At 38.9% G+C, this 19,823-nt stretch overlaps 1 protein-coding gene across 1 annotated transcript in view; it reads left to right on the forward strand.

Annotated features, from left to right (window-relative positions):
* Positions 1 to 19,823, forward strand: part of WWTR1 (WW domain containing transcription regulator 1) — an 82,745-nt gene that overhangs the window by 45,871 nt on the left and 17,051 nt on the right. The gene's annotated exons all lie outside the window — the stretch shown is intronic.

The raw sequence follows: 19,823 nt of genomic DNA on the forward strand, positions 1-19,823 counted from the left end.
CCTCTGTAGAGTTGGCAGCAAGTGAATTGGTACTGTTTGAGCTGAAGTTCTAACATCTCACGCATTTTATTTTAGAGCCTCTGTGACAAATTTTTGATGTAGTATTGAACATAGAAAAATAAGCTCTTGCTCTGCTTTTTTATTCAGAGGTGGTGTAAAGCCTCTACAAGCCCACCATATAATTTTCAAAGCTTACTGTGCGAAGTGCTGTTAGATAATCTGTCTGCAGTCTTTCCTGTGTTTCTTCAGGTCAGAGGTAGTAGCTGGTTTGCTTGTTTGTTTGTTTCCAGTGGTGGCGTTTTTTTGCATACTTAGGTTCTGCACTGGAAGCTACTTGCAAAATACTAAAAAGGCTGTTTTGCAGTATGAATTATCTAAAGACTTTCTATAAATGGTGTGGTTTCATTGTTGTTCCTGTTTAGCACTTCAAGGTTAAATTTAAACATCAACTTACATTCCTCTGATTTTGCCAGATTATTAGCCTTAGTGAAAATAAAGCCATGAAAACTCTGAAAATTTTAAAGAAAATACGTAAATGGAAGAAAACATTTTCATGCATATTTGAGAATTACAAATAATCCCTAATATTTCACTTCTGCAGCTTTAACTTTTCTACCACTCAAGGAAATGAGTAACAGATAGGTCAGCTTACAGGCTCAAGATCACAAAACTATGTCAAGTAGGTAGTTTTAAAAACACAGACCAGATTCTTGTTCAGATTAACTTTTGGTAAGTTGGTCTCATGATTTCATGATTATTCATTTGCAGTGTGGTTGATCAGGGCTGTCTCTTCACGTACCAAGGAAATGGAAAATGTTTGGCTGCCAATGGTCACCAATAGCAGTAATGCAATAAACATATTACTTTTGTCTTAAGTTTATAATAAACACCTAGGCTGTCCACTGAAGTAACTAACTTCAGTTCTTTCTTCTACCTTTGTCTCAACAGCTGTCCTGCTTGAATATATTCAATAAAAAGTGTTGGTTATGTTATGTGATTCAGCGGACAGTAGCAAATTGTATCATGAGAGTGGATATCTGAAGAAGAAACCTAAGTAAAATCTGAAAGGTTAGGGTGTACTGCAGTGTGTCACTAACTGCAGTGTGTCACGCTACATGGTAAAACTAACAGTTGCTCTGCGCATGTTACTTCAAAGCACAGCTGCATTTAGGTCAATCTGTTCATAGCAATTCTGAAATGGCCAAGATGTAGGAATAGGACAGTGGGGTTTTTTGTTCATACCAACTCCTCAGCTTATGTTGACATCTGTTATATTCTCTCTAATTAAAAAACAAAGGAGGTACCATAAATCAGGACAGTGTACAGCAAGCTTTTTCCCCCAGTTTGTCAGTGAAAGTGAATCAAAGCCAAATGCTATACTGAAATACTTGTATACTGAATTTTAGGGAAGGGTCTTTCTCAGGATACAAAGGATTAGAAATAAAAGCATACACCTAAGTGACAGTCTGTTCTTGAAGGTACTTCAGGTCCTCAACAGGGGCATTTCCACAGACTTCAAAATCTGTCACATCAAATACAGACTATATTTCATTCAGTATCCATCACATTTATAGGTGAGGTTCCACTTTTGGTAGGTATTTGTACAGTGCTTGGCATAGTGCTTCATATCTGTGACTGAAATTCCTAAACATTAGCCCACTAGAAATACTATATAAAAATTTCCACAGCGTTTATATTTATTTAATCGAGAAAATATTTTGTCAATATGTTTTGGTGAACTTTTTCTCATTCTGGTGGCTTTCAAAAGGCTTGCTGTGACACTTTGGAAGCAAGCAAATCTGTTTGCACAGCCGAGTCGCACTTTCAGCACTGTATTATTAAATTCAGCATCACAGTCCCTGATTTTCCAATCCACCTGTTTGAACATACCAAGTGTGACACTATTTTCTTTAAAAATATATTTTAAAAGATTTAATCTAGAAACACAGAAATTACAAGATTGCAATAATCTGAACAGAATACAGTAGCCTCTGAATACTTCATGTGACAGTTTAAAATACATGTGAGTGTAGTTTCCAGTACTAAAGTAGAATGTCTCTATTTTGAAATTATCTTGGCCAAAAGGAGGGGCCTTTCTGCTCTTTTGTGATGCTAACTGTGTTACTGCTAAACCTGCTTTCTTGAGTCTGCTGAGACATTGAAGTGAGCAATTTGTTGGTCTGGCAGTCAGACCTCTAAGCCAGAAGTGATTGTGCCAACATCTTACAGACATCAGAGGAGAAATGGAAACTGGATACCAAGTTAAGCCACTCTTCTGGCCATAATTTTGTAACTTTTTAGCAAATGAAGTCTATGCATCTGTCTTTTGCCTTAGCGATTTTTGGTACTGTAGGAATTAAAAGAAGATTTTCTTTTGAAGATGAGCCACTTAAAAGAAAAGGATTTAAGTATTCCAGGTCTGCATACTGGTCTGCACTTCCAATTGCTAACACATGTGTTTTCCTTGCTTTGCTTCTTCTGAAGAGATGGAAAATACGGTCTGTTCTGTACAGTTTGTTGCTTTGGTTTATAAACTCCTTTCAGCAATATTTGCTGGAAAGTGTACAAAGGCACTTATAAACATTCTATCAAAATCACAGAGTGTGACTAAGTGATACCAAATCATAGTATGCCTATGCTTGAGACATAGAGAAACATAGTGAAGGTTGATTGAAATTAGTAGACGTACCTTAAAAAATCTGCTGTATTTTTCTACCTTTTTTCTTGCTGTGGTTTTATGTTGTCTATTTATGAGCTACACATACTGGTTTTCTTATAACTTCAGCGGTGTTAGTTTTGTCACTAACATTTAAAGCATTGCTTTTTAAATGTTACATAACAAAGGCATCTGAAAGTATTTCTTTCTTTGATGCATATTGTTAAATTAACAGAAAACTAATACATGCTAGGCAGGTTTCTATGCTTGTTTACACACCACCACTAAATTCAGTGAAGTTTCATGAATGAAAAGGGAAATTCATCCCAGAGATTGAAAGCATATTGTTGCAGGTTAGCATTCATTCAGACTTGTCAGTCTGCTTTTTCTATATATTTTACCTTTGTTCTTCTTCTAAGACAGTTTGTAGATGGATATGCTAAGGAAAGGACAACATCAACAGGAATCTTTTAACTATGTTTTGTTGTTGGAATGCAACAGGGAAAATGATCAGCCTCTGACTGAAGACAGAATCACTGTATTTTTTGTGTCTTCATAAGTACTTCATAAAACCTATTTACTTTGGTGCTGAATCTGCATGTGTATTAGTTTTCTGCCCATTCTGAAACATAGTCTTTTTCAGCTGATTGATAAGGTATCAACTATCTATTGCCAGTCAACTTGGTTACTGTGGTAGAATCAAAGACCATATGTGGAAGGAGGGGTATTTGTGCACCCTTATTTTAGGCATCTAACCCAGGTCCGTGAATTAGGAGATGGAGCTCCATGGACTTCCTGTGAATGAAAGGAAGGAGAGAGCATTTGCATGGCGCCTAAGCTAATGGTTAAACTACCGCCTGACTTAAATGACTAAATTGTTCTCTGGAAGTGCCTAAGTCGAAGCTAGGGAAGCTATTCTGCCTTAATGGCAGTCACTGGTGTAAGAAGATTCTGGAGGATGGGTTTTGGCTATGTGTAGCAAGATTTAGGGGAAAAAATTAGATCCTTATAAGAGTTTCTTTGTAACAATTTTTAATTAAATGCTGCTTGTTATGTAGTCTTTCTCTATGCTACATTATGCAACACTCAAAACCATTGTTATTTTCATCCTGCTTCCTTCGAACTGTTTTAAAGAGATTTTTTTCGTGATTGTACTCTTCATCCAGTTGGTGAGCACAATCTGGTCTTCATTTAAATGTTTTTCAAGTTTAACAGTTTGCACCTTATTTTTACATAAAATAATAAAACCCTCTGATAGTATTTATGTTTTCTATATAAATTAGCTTGAATTTATATGCATGAGTTCCTTAAAAAGCTCATATGAAAAGAACACAGTCTATCTGCAAAAAAACTCAGAAGACCTTCTGGGTAAAGTGGCATACATCATGGTACAGTTGATTGTAGAATTTAGGCCTTACAACAAATACCAGTTGCAGACTGCAAGGCACAGTTATTTGAGGTCCTGTGTGAGTGACTAAGCTGCGCCTTAAGTAGTGCCCAGAGTTTGGTGGTTTGAGTGTTTTGGGCACTCTCTGACTTTGTAAAATGCCTTTGACTTTATTTGGGTGTGGATAGGGGCTTTCAATTTTTCTAACTAGAAACTGTGATTAAAATGTGTGTTTGGTCTAACTAAACTCACTGAAATCCAACCAGGCTGGACGTCCCTGATGCTCCCTAGTCCCTGGCTACCACTGTCATCTTTGCCTCTCTTCACAGTGGACAGTCCAGCATCAGCAATAACAGAAATGCATACCTGGTTTACCACTTTGCATTTTCCACTTCTGGTACACAAGAGAACTTGTGTAACTCATCAGACTTTGCATAGAGACGGGATTGATGCGTGGAAAGGCTTTTAAAAGCTGCAGTCATGTATGAGCTGGCTGTCAGGGAAGAAGTGACAAGGGGTGAAGCAAAGAGACAAGCAGAGCTGTGTTTGTATAGATCCCTTATGCATTAGAGCTGAGCCATCTCCTCTTACCATATCTGTTTTTTCCCTCATAATCTATTATTTTCCATGTAAGTTTGGTCAAGATGATCTTTCAAGGTCCCTTGCAACCTGGGCTGTCCTATGATGATGATTGATAACTTGGTAACTTCATAACTTGTAAATTATTATCTTAGTGCATAGTGTCTATTGGCCCAGCTAATCCTGCCTTCAGAACATAATACCTCATAACTATATGTTCTCTCAGGTTCTGTCAAAATGAATTCATTAATACTTGTATTTGAGGGGAAAAAAAATCATAAAGATGCTTAACATTCTAATTCCTGAGGTTTCCAGTGTTCCCATACTCTGTACCTGGGTGTCATGGTTGAACCCCAGCCGGCAGCTTAGCCCCACGCAGCTGCTCACTCCCCCCCAGTGGGATGGGGGACAGAATCGGAAGGGTAGAAGCGAGAAAACTCATGGGTTGAGATAAAGGCAGTTTAATAGGTAAAGCAAAAGCCATGCCCACAAGAAAAGCAAAACAAAGAATTAATTCACCACTTCCCATGGGCAGGCAGGTGTTCAGCCATCTACAGGAAAGCAGGGCTCCATCGCACTAGGTAACGGTGACTTAGGAAGACAAACACGATCACTCCGAACATCCCCCCTTCCTCCTTCTTCCCCCACCTTCGAAGGCTGAGCATGACGTCATATGGTCTGGAATATCCCCTGGGTCAGTTGGGGTCAGCTGTCCTGGCTGTGTCCCCTCCTGACTTCTTGTGCCCCCCCAGCCTGCTCACTGGTGGGGTGGGGTGAGAAGCAGAAAAGGCCTTGGCTCTGTGTAAGCACTGCTCAGCAGTAACTAACACACCCCTGTGATATCAACACTGTTTTCAGCACAAATCCAAAACATAGCCCCATACCAGCTACTATGAAGAAAATGAACTCTCTCCCAGCCAAACCTAGCACATTGGGGCAGATTGTTTTAATTTATCTCTGTACTGCTTGTTTTTTATCAGTTAGCTGCTAGTGGCATCCTCAGAGGGGTATTATAAGAAACTGTGAACGCATTCAGGTGTAATGAATTGAGGGACAGCTGCTAGAAGGTAAGTAATGTTATGAGCTTGCAAAAGTAAGGATGCCTATTCTGAAGTAAGGAAAGAAGCTGGATGAGTATTCCCACATGGCTGAGGGTTGGGGCCTTGCAAAATGTAAGGTTGGTAGCCATCAGAATAATTCAGGTGGGAAGGGGCCTTGGGAGAACTCTAACCCAACCTCATGCTCAAAGCAGTCAGCTATGAGATCAGACCAGGTGCCCAGGGCTTTATGCTATCAGGTCTTGAAAACCTTTGTGACAGATTAGAGGGTCCTGGTGGAATTCTCGTGCTTTCATCAGGTAGGAGGCTGGCACCATAAAGACAATGGGTGTTGTATCATCAACACTGGGTGGTGAAGTTTCAGAATGTGTAATACATACTTAAGAATAGAGAACAATTTCTGGCAGGGAGAGAAAGGTGCTACATGTACTTTTGTTTGCACTTGACACCTGCACCTTCACCTGATCAGATCGTGTGTAAATAATAGAGTATAAGTAAAATAAAACATCATGGCACATCTTTGGTAGAAGCTGGTAATACTTATCTCCATTTTATAGATCAAGTAGATCAGGCGTAAAACAGTAGAAAGCCTAAAGTTAATTTGTTTAGGGTCAGTGTATGTACTGATCCTGAGAGTTCAACCATATTAACTTACGGTGTCAAACTCCAGATGAAGAACTATTTGATTTTTATTTTTTTCCCCTACTGAAAAAGAGAAAGCTCCTTACCTTAGAAGCTTCCTGTATCAAGATCCACCAGCAGGCATGACCCAAGTGATACAAGCAGCATAGTTTTAACTATTAAATAGACTGGTTCTCTAATGGGAAAGATATTACATATTACATATTTAACATGAAGAGCCTCTTACACTGACAACTGTTAGCGTTGTAGAATTTTTTCCGTGAATCTAAAAAGTTTAGCTTTCAGCTGTATTGCTAATGGTAATTTAATTGGGTCTGGATACAACTGGGAGTTATGCCATTTTGCCTCTGCTTTCATTTTTTTTAATCAGCCAGGAAATCCAACCAATAAAACAATGCAATAATCCTGTCTAAGAGCAATAAACACATGAACCAAAGTTTCCACATCCTGCCATGATAAAAGAGGTATAGCTACTATTGTTTTGAGGATGATAAAATGCAGTTTTGGTTACCATGTTAAAGTGAGTCTCTGGAGATAAGAACACAGATCCCAAAGTGTTTAAAAACAGGCGGTATATATTTTAGTGATAACTAGCATACATGAAATGGTCTAGGTCTTGCAAGGCTTGGTTTGCATTGGCTGGAAATTTGGCTACAAATATGTAACATTGAGAGGAAGGTGTTTTTCCCTCAGTGTAGCCCATACCCTCGCACCACCTGCACAGTGGAAAGGCTTCCTGTTCCAGGTCATTTTTAATTACTGGATATCCTAAAAGAAGTGGACACAATTCCGTTGTGGTCAATGTGAATAATTTTGGCACCTGCTTCTGCTTGATGAAATAATGCTTACAGGAGAGCTGAAAGCACTGTAGAGGACTTGCACATTCTGTGGGAATGAGAGTTTTATGACACAGCTCTGGAAAAGAACGAAGAATGGGGGGTGGTTTTTGTTATTTGCAATTAAAACCTCTAAGAAGTAATTTATCAGGCAGATTTCAAATGGAGTAATTTTATTTATGTTTTACGGACACTGGCTAATAATTCCAGAGACTAATAGGAGTTAACTTCAGTATCAGGTAAATTGAATCCAAATAGCTCAAAGGACACACACCTTTAAACCAGCAACTGACTATCTAGTAAATCTGAAATGTTAATGGTTGATGTGTTCAAAAGAGATGTTGGTATTGTTTCAAAATCTAGTAATTTTTAATTTTAACACAAAGAAGTTCCTGTTGGTGTCAGCATTTCCCTTCAAGATTAGTAATCCAAACATGTGCCAGGGCAAAAGCGGAGTGTCATTTTCATAGTTTCAAGGTGAATGAAATGCAAAAGCTGAAGATTGCATGAAACAAAAGTAAAAATAATTTAATAAATATTTTAAATAATAATGGTCATCAGTTATTGGTCATTAGAATTAAAGCTGTCTCTCCAGTCAAGCAGCCCCCACCATTATTTGCTGTTACTGATTTATTGCTAAAAGTGCTTACAGAGTAAATCTCTAATCTTTTAAATAACTTCCTGCTAAATCATAGCTTTGATGCTGCACCTGCAGGTTGTTCATTTGGGTATTTTTTAAGCTTGAATCATTGAAGACGGGAAAGATGAGTTAAATGTGAATATCACAGAATTTAACATAACAGTTGAAACTGTTGAGAAATTTCTGTATAGCTATTTTCAGCCCAGAAATCTGAATAAAGGAGTCTCTGTGCGCTGGGATAGTACAACTTTTTGGTTTAATACTTTACAGATTTTTGGAACAAAATGCACCAGAACTGAAAAGCAGCGTTTTTTGCTGACCTTGTTGGAAGGCTAATGCTGTTTCTGGGAAATAAGTGAAACAAGCAGTTCTTTGTTGGCAGAAGCAGAGAGAGAAAAGGAGGGGAGCCTAGTCTTTTTTTCTTCACAATGTCGTGACTAAGTCAAAACTGTAATATGGCTGGGTTCGTTCGTTTGTTTGTTTTTTTTTTTTTTTTAACCTCTATAGACATTTGTTTTTCATCAGACTGTGTTGCGTGACACCTGACGCTGGCCAGTTCATATGAATTAGGCACTGGACTGCCTATAAACAGAGTAGAGAAAAAGATCCACAGTTGCATCCAGGCACTTCTGAAACTAAAATAATAAAAGTTGGTACAATCAGTTCAACGCATATGTCAGAAACAATTTACACTTGCATGTTTTGTCTTCTGCAACTTGCGGAGTCTCTTGCCCACAAAATAATCCTTGCTTAGTATATATCCAGAAAAGTCATCAACAGAAAGGTCTTCTACAATGTCAGAAAACCTAATTCACTAGAATATCATTAATTTAAAAGCGAACGAAAGCAATAAAAGATTTTTTTCATTCTTCATCTAACTGGAAAAATAAAATTACATAGGTCTAACTTGAGATGTGAACTAAATAGTTATAATTCCATGGACTGCAATGAAACTGTGGGAACATAGTCCATCCAGGTTTGGAACTTAACTCCACATTTTTACTCGCTTTCATTTGAGCTGGAAAATTGTGTAATGGCTGCTTATTGAAGAGACTTACTTCATTTTGCAAAATAAATTTGTTTTTCCCCAAGAGAAGTGAATTCAAGGCCACCCTGAGTCTGTCTGCTAGAATGGTGAATACTTTTCACCTGCTACGTTATATCCAATCTCCTTTACTATAGAGTGGTAGATTTGAGTTTTTTATATTTTTTCTTTGTTTGCAGAACCTTAGAAATGTTACACTGGGAGTGCCAAACCCTGCCTAGTGAATTTAAGCTTACTGAAGACGAGTTGATTTTCCTTAGTTACCTTTGACCTCTCAAAAACAGTCCAGAGGTCCTAAGGCTCCCCAGACCACAGGCTGAAAAGAGTTGTTAAAGTGTCACTGATTTATTAGATGAGTATCATTGTACTGAAATCAGTATTCATATTGGGTAGTCAAGTTGGAGCATGAACTGCAGGTTTTTCTTTTTTAACCCAAACTTCATTATGTTCCTCATAGCATTCAAATCCAAATTCAGAATTCAAATATAAATAATAGCAGGCGTTAATAAAACTGCATAAATAGGCCAACAAAGGTGCCATACGATTATATCATAAGGAACAGAGATTTGTAGAATGTCATTGTATTGTTAAGTTGCTTGCTGGAGTTGACACAAGAATTTCCTTTGACTTCACTGGGCTCATTCAAATCTTTAGTGACAGAGTTACCAGCTATATTAAAAAACAGTGTTACTGAACTGTTCAGTACAGGAGTTCAGCTCTGGTTCAGTTGACTAGTTCCAGGAAAAGCAGTTAGGTAGAAAACTTATCTCAAACTAAGCTTATGTATATAGCACAGGGGTAATTTTTTGATTGTTGGGTTCTTTTCATTCCAACTAGTGTATTTAAAGATTCACTATTAATTGAAATCTAGACAAAATCAGACATATCAAACATGCTTCAAATATTCCAGGTGCTATATTTTTTTTGTTTTCCCCATGCATTCCCATTGTAGCTCTACCGTTAAGAAAAGCAATTTACTGTTTATTCCAATTTTTTTTTCCTTGTTGTTTGAAGAACTCACGCAGTGGAAAATGCAAAAGCAGTGAGAAGTCTTGGTCCTGTAATAACTATATCATACTTTTCCACACTTCTTTTGAGGAGACTGGAGTTCTGCCTGGATGATGGTTTTTGCCCAAGTAGATAGCATTGCAGGATAAAACCTACCTGATGTTACATATAATGTTGTGCATAGAAAATACAGAGGGGGAGTGGGATAGAGAAAGAAGAGGGAAATAATTTTAAGTGATCATAAGTGTTGGCACAATTATATGGGAGACACATGTGACTACAGATTTTAATGGTGTTGATTCTGTAAAGAAAATGTCTAGGAAGATGCAGGTAATTACCTGTAAAAGCAGACTTCATTATCAATATATAAACTAGAGGTTGATAATAGCAAGAATTGGATACTCTATTGAGACTTTTGGAATTGCCCTATGTAGGGTGGTGTTTTAATTTGTACAGACTTGTAAACTTCAGTGTCATTTTTGCAAGCATAGAATAGGTAAAAATATGTAATGACTTTCAATAAAAAACAGGTCACAAAGAAAGGTTTCCAGCAAATCTGAACCTTGGTTTTAACTTCTTTTGTGGAAGGTCCAGTCATATTAATTGTATCATTCCAGGACTACATACATTGGAAACTTCAATATTTTTTGAGACAGTGAAAGGAAATAATTTTATTTTCTGTCATGAAATGTGGAAAGCACACACAGGACTGATATGAGCAGATACTTTGCCTTTGCAATGTGTAAAGATGCTATCTATAATAAGATTGGTATGGGATGAAGTTATTTTTCATATGTAGCAAAACACAAATCACTCGCTAGTGTATTTTGGTTTATTCCCAGAGGTACCTTGCCATAGTCTCCCCGTGCAGTCAGAAAGTTTGAGACATTAGGAAACACCTGCAATCTCCTCTCCAGCAGTGAAGCCAGCTCAGCGGAGCTACAGTATGTCTATTTAAGTCCAGATATGGTTTCCTTTTTTTACCCAGACTTGAATTCAGGTAGAGCTTAAGGATTTTTTTAATATTCCTTTTGAATTACTAGTTTCCAGCATCCTGACTGAAAGGTACTAAAGAGTACATCGGATCAGTACTGCATCTGAACAGGAAGTATTTTACAGAAGCATTTAGTTTACTATGCAAGTGCTATGCACTCACCCTGCATTTGTACTGGGCTTGGCTGGGATGGACTTAATTTCATAGCAGCCCCTGTGGTGCTGTGATTGGATTTGTGACTAAAAGAGTGTTGACAACACACCAGCCTTACTGCTACGCCTGAGCAGAGCTTGCAGTGTTGCGGCTTTCTGTTTTTTTCCCACTGTTTCCCCTCCACACTGCAAGTAGGCTGGGGGTTCGCAAGAAATTGGGAGGTGATGCTGCCAAGACGGCTGATCTGAATTGCCTAAGGGGATATTCTATACCATATGATGCCATGCTCAGCTATAGAAGGTCAAGGAAAGGAGGAGGAAGGGGAGACATTCATGGTTACAGCATCCCAAGTAACCCTTACATGTGCTGAGTACCTTATTTCCAGAAAGCGGCTAAACATCTGCCTGCTGATGGGAAGTCGTGAATAAATTCTTTATTTCACTTTGCTTGTGTGTGCAGCTTTGCCTGACTTCTTAAACTGTCTTTATCTCAACCGACAAGTTTTTCTTGCTTTTGCTCTTCCAATTCTCTCCCCCCCCCCATCCTGCTGGCAGGGGCAGGAACTGAGTGACTGCCTGCGTGAAGGCTTAGTTGCTGGCTGCTGGGGGGCCCAATCCGCCACAGCAGGACAACTGCAGTTTTAAAAAACTGGATGGACTTACTGCATGTTCGCACTATGTTGAACCACCTATGCCCAGTAAGCTCGAAATTGTTGGATTTGCTTTGTGTACTCTCATACACTGTACAGCACATGCAGATTTCTGCCAAACATCTCAAAGCCTTGTAGCCAGCTATCTTCCTAGTGGAATCGTTCACTTCACCAAGAAGTCCCTTTTCCCCATCTGTCAGAACTCTAATGGCAAATGCTTTTAGTTGCAGTTTGTGCAGCACTACTGCATTAGGTTTTCTGAAGCATCATTCAGTAGCTTTAACTGCTCTACTAAACTGCAGGATTTCTGGGCCAATAGTTCGTTTAGGAGGATTACAAGTGCTGTGGGTTTCACAATAGGACTGCCAGTGCCTGTCTCTGTGCCTCTGGCTTTGTGTGTAACATCACCGCATTTCCTTTCTGTGCATCATTTGTCTCAAGTATTCCACTGCCACTAGGTTTGCAGGGAACATGGAAAGATCATTCATCATTGGTAGACTTTATGTTCTTTGACCTGGACATTTCTTTAGGTCTTCTGATTTTCTCAGGTCAGAATTTCTCAGAGATAATGGCTATTGATGTAGGAAGCTGCAGTTTTCAGTATAAGGTTGTCTGCATTCTGGTAGTATAGTCATCTTTCTTTATCTTGAGAGCATTATGCAAAGAATCCCAAATCTGGAAGTGTATGAAGATCTAGCCCAGATCTGATAATGATCCTTTCAAAGCTGGAGCTAATACACTTCCACAAAATGAAGTTGGTCCCTCTGCACTGCAGTCTGTGGGTTCCAGCAGACTTAACCTGGGGATCAGATGACATCTACATGCCTCTGGAGAAGTTATTCTGGATGACACGCTGGCATCCCTGTGCTATACTCTCCACAACACCTGATTCTGGAAGCATGTAGCAAAGATGGTTTAGATATCCTGCATGCTTTCCACAAGGTCCAGAAGGATTTATTGGTGTGGGCTTTGCACCACCTACAGGTAATAAAGCTGCTTTGAGACCCAAACTGGCCCTAGGTATAGCACAGGAGTAATCCATGCCTGTTCAATGCAGCTGATACTGATCTGTGTAAATAGTAAAACTAATTTGCACTCTGAACAAACCATATAGTTAATACTTTGAAAATTTACTGCGTTTCACTCCTGGCTTATCTGGAGGATATCAATGTTGGATGCTATTCTTAACATCATAAAGAGGAAGAACTTTTGTCTTGGGTAAATCAGCAGCCCATACAGTGTCTTTGGATAGCTTAATATGAGAAGTACTGGACTTGCTTGTGCAATTGCTGACTTCTTCACTGAAAGTGACTGATACTGACAATTGCTACATTTACACAGAACTCTGAGATGCCCAAGGGTATCTCTGGTACCAGAAATTTTAAAGTGGTTCTGTTCCTCACAGTCTTTTGACTGTTGTGTACATACTGGAAATTTTCACCACTATCTTCCTGTGGTTACCAGGCTATGTTCTCAGTTGGCCTTTTTCTTAATTCACAGCTCCTTCAGCTGGAGCTGGTATGCTTGTTCAGCACTACTGGCTGTTACTGTTTTCTTCATTTTCCTGGGTGTTTCAGTTAGATTTTCCCTGGTACTTGAAGACATTTTGCTATCAGTTATATTGTTTTCTTGAGAGCCACAGTCATGCTTTCTCTGAATGTTTTCTGTCTTGAATCAGGGACTCTTCATATATGTAAGATTACCCATAGGTTACTGTCTCTGTAGTGTATCTACTACACCTGTATTACTTTAGGGGATTATTCCCAGTAATACTGTCCCATTCATTTTTTTATGCTTTTCCCAGTGAGATAATAAAATCTTTCCACGGATTTCTCATCTTCATCTTCTGTGGTCAGTTCCGTATACAAAGTGAGATTTTTATATTGCTAATTCTGTGTTTGCAGAGTATTGTCTAGCACAGCTGTAGCAGCAGTGCTCTTCTGCAGGCCATAGCTCTTTGAACTTTTTTCTTGTATTCTGCCTCCTTAGGAGTACATTCTGCACCCCACTCTTGTCCTGGAAAATGTATTGCTTACTGCAGTGCCCCAGTCACAGGCCACAAGCATGTGTGCATGTTCACACACAACCTGAAGCTCAAGAATTTCTATCAATGTGAGGCCAGTGAGGCAGCTGGTTTCCTGCACAGAGAGGAGGATGGCAGGGAACTGAGCAAGCAGAGTGTCCTGGTTTCAGCTGGGATAGAGTTAATTTTCTTTTCTAGTAGCTACTATGGTGTTATGTTTTGGATTTAGGATAAGAAGAATGTTGATACACACTGATGTTTTCAGTTGTGGCTAAGTAGTTTGTACTAAGTCAAGGATTTTTCAGCTTCTCATGCCCAGCCAGCAAGAAGGCTGGAGGAGCACAAGAAGTTGGAAGGGGACACAGCCAGGACAGCTGACCCAAACTGGCCAAAGGGATATTCCGTACCATGTGACATCATGCCCAGTATATAAACTGGGGGAAGTTGGCCTGGGGGGAATCGCTGCTCAGGAACTAACTGGGCATCGGTTGGTGAGTGGTGAGCAATTGCATTGCACATCACTTGTTTTGTATATTCCAATTCTTTTATTATTATCATTATTATTATTGTTATTATTATTTTCTTCCTTTCTGTCCTATTAAACTGTACTTCAACCCATGAGATTTACTCTTTTTCCTGATTCTTTCCCCCATCCCACTGAGTCGGGGGCAGCGAGCAAGTGGCTGCATGGTGCTTAGTTGCTGGCTGGGGTTTAACCATGACACAGGGAAACATGACACATATAAAGGATTTATCTGCTGCCTATGGGTATTTGCTAGTGCACAAACTGTATGGAGTTTTTTAGTGCCCAAATCACCTAATATGGGCCAAAACTGTGCTGAGGAAAGTGGCAGTGGCTGCAAGGTGGCTATTGACTGAGGGGAAAAAGCAAGCACTTCATCTTCTGTGCACAACATCTTTGGCCTCGTGGTTTATCCTGTGGGGCTGTTTCAAACTGGAGATGATATGCTGCATTTCATATGACCCAAGCTTCAGGTGGTGAAAGGCACCAGGAAGGTGAGGGGCAGTGCTTTTCAAAAGTCTGGAGGACCATTTGGACAGGCTGTTTTGCAGAGGACACGTTCCACATGCCATCACGTGTGAACTGCTGGTATGGGAAAGCCCTAAAACTTAACACAGTGCCTTTCAGTGGAACCAATGCAAAACAGTACTTGCAAATCTGCCATGATTTAATTACTCTTCAGCTAGTTCCCAGAGTCAGCTGTTTCATTACTGTACATGTAACATTTTGACCCTTAGGATATATTTTTAGAGCAGCTGAATGCAGCAGTTGTTGTGGGAAGTGCTGCAGAATGCCCCAGGTTTTGGTTTCATTTTGCTTTCTAAAATAGATATTAAAAAAGAATCACTTAACAGTCTTTGTGTTTTATACTATTTTCATTTCCAGTTAATATTTGTTTAGAGCTAGGTTAGACTAACTTAATGTGCATTATATGTGTTCGTGCACATGCTCAAAAACTAGATTGACTTCACAAAAGTAGACCACATACGTCCTAAATTTGCTTATGGGACATTATTGTGATTCCACTCAAGAATAATTCAAGTGGAATGGTGCTGTTATGCAGTTGGTAGGATCAAAACCTGGGCCTTAGCACCTGTGTATTTATAAACTGGTTTTTATTGACATTAAAAAAAGAAAATGGATTTTATCACCATATCAATTTAGCGCTCCATGTTAAGTTAGACTTTATCATAAACATACTTTATCCAGATACCTTGACAAAACTGTCTGTACTTGTTTGAAAGCAGAGATACATAATTCCTCTATACTTAATGTTTCTGAGTCTGTCCAGTTCAGGCTGCTGTGAAAGAGGGTGTCTGGTATTCAAACTGAATGGAGAGTTACCTGAATCCCATTTTTTTCTTGAAGCAGTGTATGCTGAAGAAAAATGCGGTGTCAGCGGGTTCAAATGACCTTCAGTAAGTTTGTCTCTATGACCCAAATCAATGGTTCTTTAAAAGCCATTCCAATTAGTGGTAGTTTTGAACAGATCTGTTTTTCTGTGGACCTGTGTCCAGAGATTTAGTCTGACAAACCTCTGAGGAGAAAGGCACAGCCTGAAAGAGGAGCAGAGCCAAGTAATGCAGGTGGTGGAATTGGCTGAGGATAGCTCCCACCTACTTACTTGCCTTCTGTGAATCTCTTGCACTGAAACTTGTAAAACTTATAGCTATAGCTTTATCAAACCCAGATGACGTAAATAACTTTTTTTGGAAGTAAAATGGATTTTTGTTGTTTCTTAGAAATATGATCACATACTTACGGCATATTTGACTTGTAGGAGATTCGGTTTGACATAATTTCTACTCCTAATATCAAGGTGTGGGAATGCTTACTTTACTCATTGTACTGAGCTTCCTGTAGTTCCTTGATGGTATGTAACAATGGGTGGTATTGCTTGAAAGAAAAGTAATTTACTGCAAGATGCAGAGTTCATTGGACCAAAGCATTCTGTCTGTCACCGAGAAGAGATTACTTGGAGGGTTATTGGGGACCATAGGTCGGGGAGAAATATTCCTCAGCATTTTCATCTTGTCTTGTTCTTTGCCTTCTTGCATGTATAATTTCAGCTGTGATACAACATAGGTACAGATCAGCTGATGAAGAAGAGGGAGTATTTTATATAGCAAAGGCAACAAATAGTCATGACAAATAGTACTACAACTCATGCCCTAGCCCTGAGTGTATGCCAGACACACTGTACAGTCTATTAATCTTTACTTAACTTCGCCTGGTTCTATCATTTGCATGTGCTGCTTACATGAAAGCAATTTTCTTACAGAGAGCTTACTATATTGTGGTAATCCTTGAGCCAGCCTGGATTCTTACCATGGTTGTTCTATTCACTCAACCATTGACATGCCAAAAATTTAAGCACATGCTTTTGTATATGAGAAGAGTTAAAGTCCTGCCTAAGTGCTTATGGTCCTGGCAATTTAACGCCAGATTTACACTGATATAATTTATATAATTGTACTTATAATATTTCTTACTTATTTAACGTGAATAAGACTAGATTCACTGCATCTTAAAATGTGGGTCCACGTACTGTTTTCCATTGTGAAAGTGGTTTGATGTCTGCACCCAGCTCTCATTCCTACCTTTCCTCTCAGCACTGCAGCTGGCTAACCTTTCGGATTTTTTACCACTGAAAAGTTACTGATCAGTGCTGGCTTTGGTCTGTCTTTCCTGCAGCCAGCTTATTCTTCCCACCTGGACTCCTATGTTGGTTGCACATAAACAGTTTCATAGCTACCCGGTTACTTTTGCTGGGAACTGATCTAGTCAGAAAATACCTTCTTTTTATCCCTGGGCAAATTTTAGTTTGCTGTGTGGCCACAAAAACGCTTTTGCCAGCTCAGTAAAGGGGTAGCATGTGGGCAGGAACAAGCAGATGGGTGTGGAAGAGGTGATAAAAGGGCAACACTCTGGTTTCATGTGGAAGCATGATGTCATTTGTGTGGATACAGCTGTTTGTGGACCACACATAAGCTGAATCTGTGAAAAGGTTATATTACTACAGGCCTGCTTTTAACTTGGATTATTTCTTGAGCTGGATTTGCCACTGAAGCTAAAATACCATGCAGCTGCGCTCTCAAATGGTTCTGTAGTCTTTACATGCTGGACCTGTGTGATGGTATATCACCCAGAAGGAAAAATTTGGTTCAGATCCAATGTGAGCATAAGTAAATATTTCTGTCAAACAAAGCAGGGCAAAGTTTATGCTGGCCTAATGCCTGCGTACCTGCGTTACTCCAGCTGCAGAAAGACAAGACAGTACCTGATTTGGCAGAAAGCTGGCTAGCATAAAGTCAACCTTTCAAAAAAATTTTAACTTAGAACTGGCAGAGTGAGTTAAGTTCAGCACTTTGCATTGTATGTGTATCATACATTTGATCCAGGCTGGAAAATCATCAACCCATTTCTTTCAATGCACACTTCTAACAGTGCTTGCTGTACTGTATCCTTTAAGGTCAGACGTGTACACAGCGTAAGTATGTTCAGGTCTGAGAAGCATAGAACTGAGTTGAGATTTCAGTTCTCATACGGTAAGAACAATGAGTGAAAGATAAAAAGGAAGATACAAATCTTAGTCCTTTGGACAGAAAAATACTGTATCTCTTCTAGAGAGTATTTTAGTATCTGGGGTGTTCTTGTTGAAAGGTAAGAGCTTTGTTAATGATGCTATTGCCCCGTTAGTGAAGGAATCCTTGTGAAAATGTCAATTTTTAAAGCAGTACATGGCTACCACTTGTTATCCAGACTGGCTTTAGGTACTGTATGTGTTTTTTACTGGAAATGTGAAAGTGGGGAAGGAGAAGAAGGAACTGTTCACTCTGTGGTTCACTAAAGGTATTGGGTTGCATTGCTGGGAACTGATAAGTTTTACTCAAAAATAAAAAGGAGGTACAAGCAGAGGCTATGCAGTTACCCCTCTCTGCCTCAATTTCCTCCTGTTTCTTCTAAGCCTATTACTGAGGGAAACGAGAGAAAAGGTGGTTCTGTTTCCATGGCCAAGTGATACCTGTTGTCAAAGGTGCCAAATTATTATTTTAGCTTTGTGGTATGATTACCAGAGTGACTGTGGAGCTACAGACTCGCAATTTCTTTCGTAACTGTTCTCTGAATAAAAATGCCCATCCAACAGAGAATTCTGTTCTGATTTATAGTTTCTGAATTTGACCAGAAAAGATTATGTTAAGTAGTATTAACAGTCTAAGCAACATTAACTGTCTGAGCAGCAGCCTTCTGTCTGCAAGTGAAAGGGTTTAGCTGGTTTACATAGGTATAAATCAGGTTTGCTTACCCCATTTCTCACCTGCCATCTATGGTGTTATTACCCAGATGAACCTTTTGAATATCCTACCAAAGGTGGTAAATTAATGGGTCATTTCCAAATCTGAATACCCTAACAGATAAAGTTTCAGTTGTTAATCAAATGTGCAAAAGACTATTTTGGTTTTCTTTGTAAGATATTAACTGTACAATATGGTGCTTGCATATCCAGAACACAGGAGAGAGTTACAAATCCCTCTGTTGTCTTAAATCAGGTCTAAAATCAGACACCTTAATCTCTAATTTATTAGACCTTTTCATTTGCAAATGAAACCATGAATTGTAAATTCAGCCTTACCTGATTTATGTACCTCCTGAGAGGAGTTATGCCAGGCCTGAACTTGGCATCTTTTTTGGATTGATTTTATACAGCCTTGCATTTAAGAACTCATTAAACTTGATTCTTGTCTGATGTAACTGTTTAAAGCAGCAGTGAATTTAGGCAGTTATTTCAGTACAAGTTTGATAAAGATTTTTGCTGAGTTTGATAATGAAACTGGTATAATGTATTAGTATCTTGCAGTTACACTGTTTTGCTATTGATAGTAATTCTCACACTGTGAACTCAGATAGCTAACTTACACTGACTGCATCCTGAAACATGGAATGGCTGAGGCCATTTTGAAAAAAAGGCAGTGTTTGTTCAAAAGTGACAAAGACATCTATGAAGAAGAGTTAGCAGTGATTCTCACTACTTTGCTTTTTTATTTATCAGTGTGGTACAGATTCAATTCAATTATCTTTTCCTTGCATTTCACCTGCTTTGAAAAAGTAAGTGAAAGTATGTTAAGGATATTATAGAAAGATGTAGCTTCTATTAGTTTCTGGTGTCTTTTTATTGTGCTGTTTTTGTAACTTCTGGCAGTCCAGCTTGTTGCTGGATCTTATCAGATGCACTTTTTTTCTTCAGTTACAGTTCTCAAGCTGCTTTTGATTCCTGTAAAGTGTGAGTGCCTGTGAGGGAAGGAGTGCTTAAAACACTTCTGCAAGATATAATATTAACCCTCATTTATAGATGAGTACACAGAGACTGTGACTCATACATGATAATACAGGAAGGCTACAGCCTGCCAGGGAACAGGACCTCCTACAAGGTTTGCTTCTTAACTGGAACTGGAACATCTCTCATCTGCGTGTCATTGAAAAAAGTGTGTATCTCCTTCATAGTGGTGGAAAACACACACAGTGCTCATTATTTATGCTGGTAATTATTCTTACAATAATTAACTTAAATCTGTCAATAAAGAAAATGTTAAGATTGAAAACATTTTTACTAGCTTACTGCATATTACAGG

The sequence above is a fragment of the Haliaeetus albicilla genome, chromosome 9, assembly GCF_947461875.1.
Source record: "Haliaeetus albicilla chromosome 9, bHalAlb1.1, whole genome shotgun sequence".
Classification (NCBI taxonomy): Eukaryota; Metazoa; Chordata; class Aves; order Accipitriformes; family Accipitridae; genus Haliaeetus; species Haliaeetus albicilla.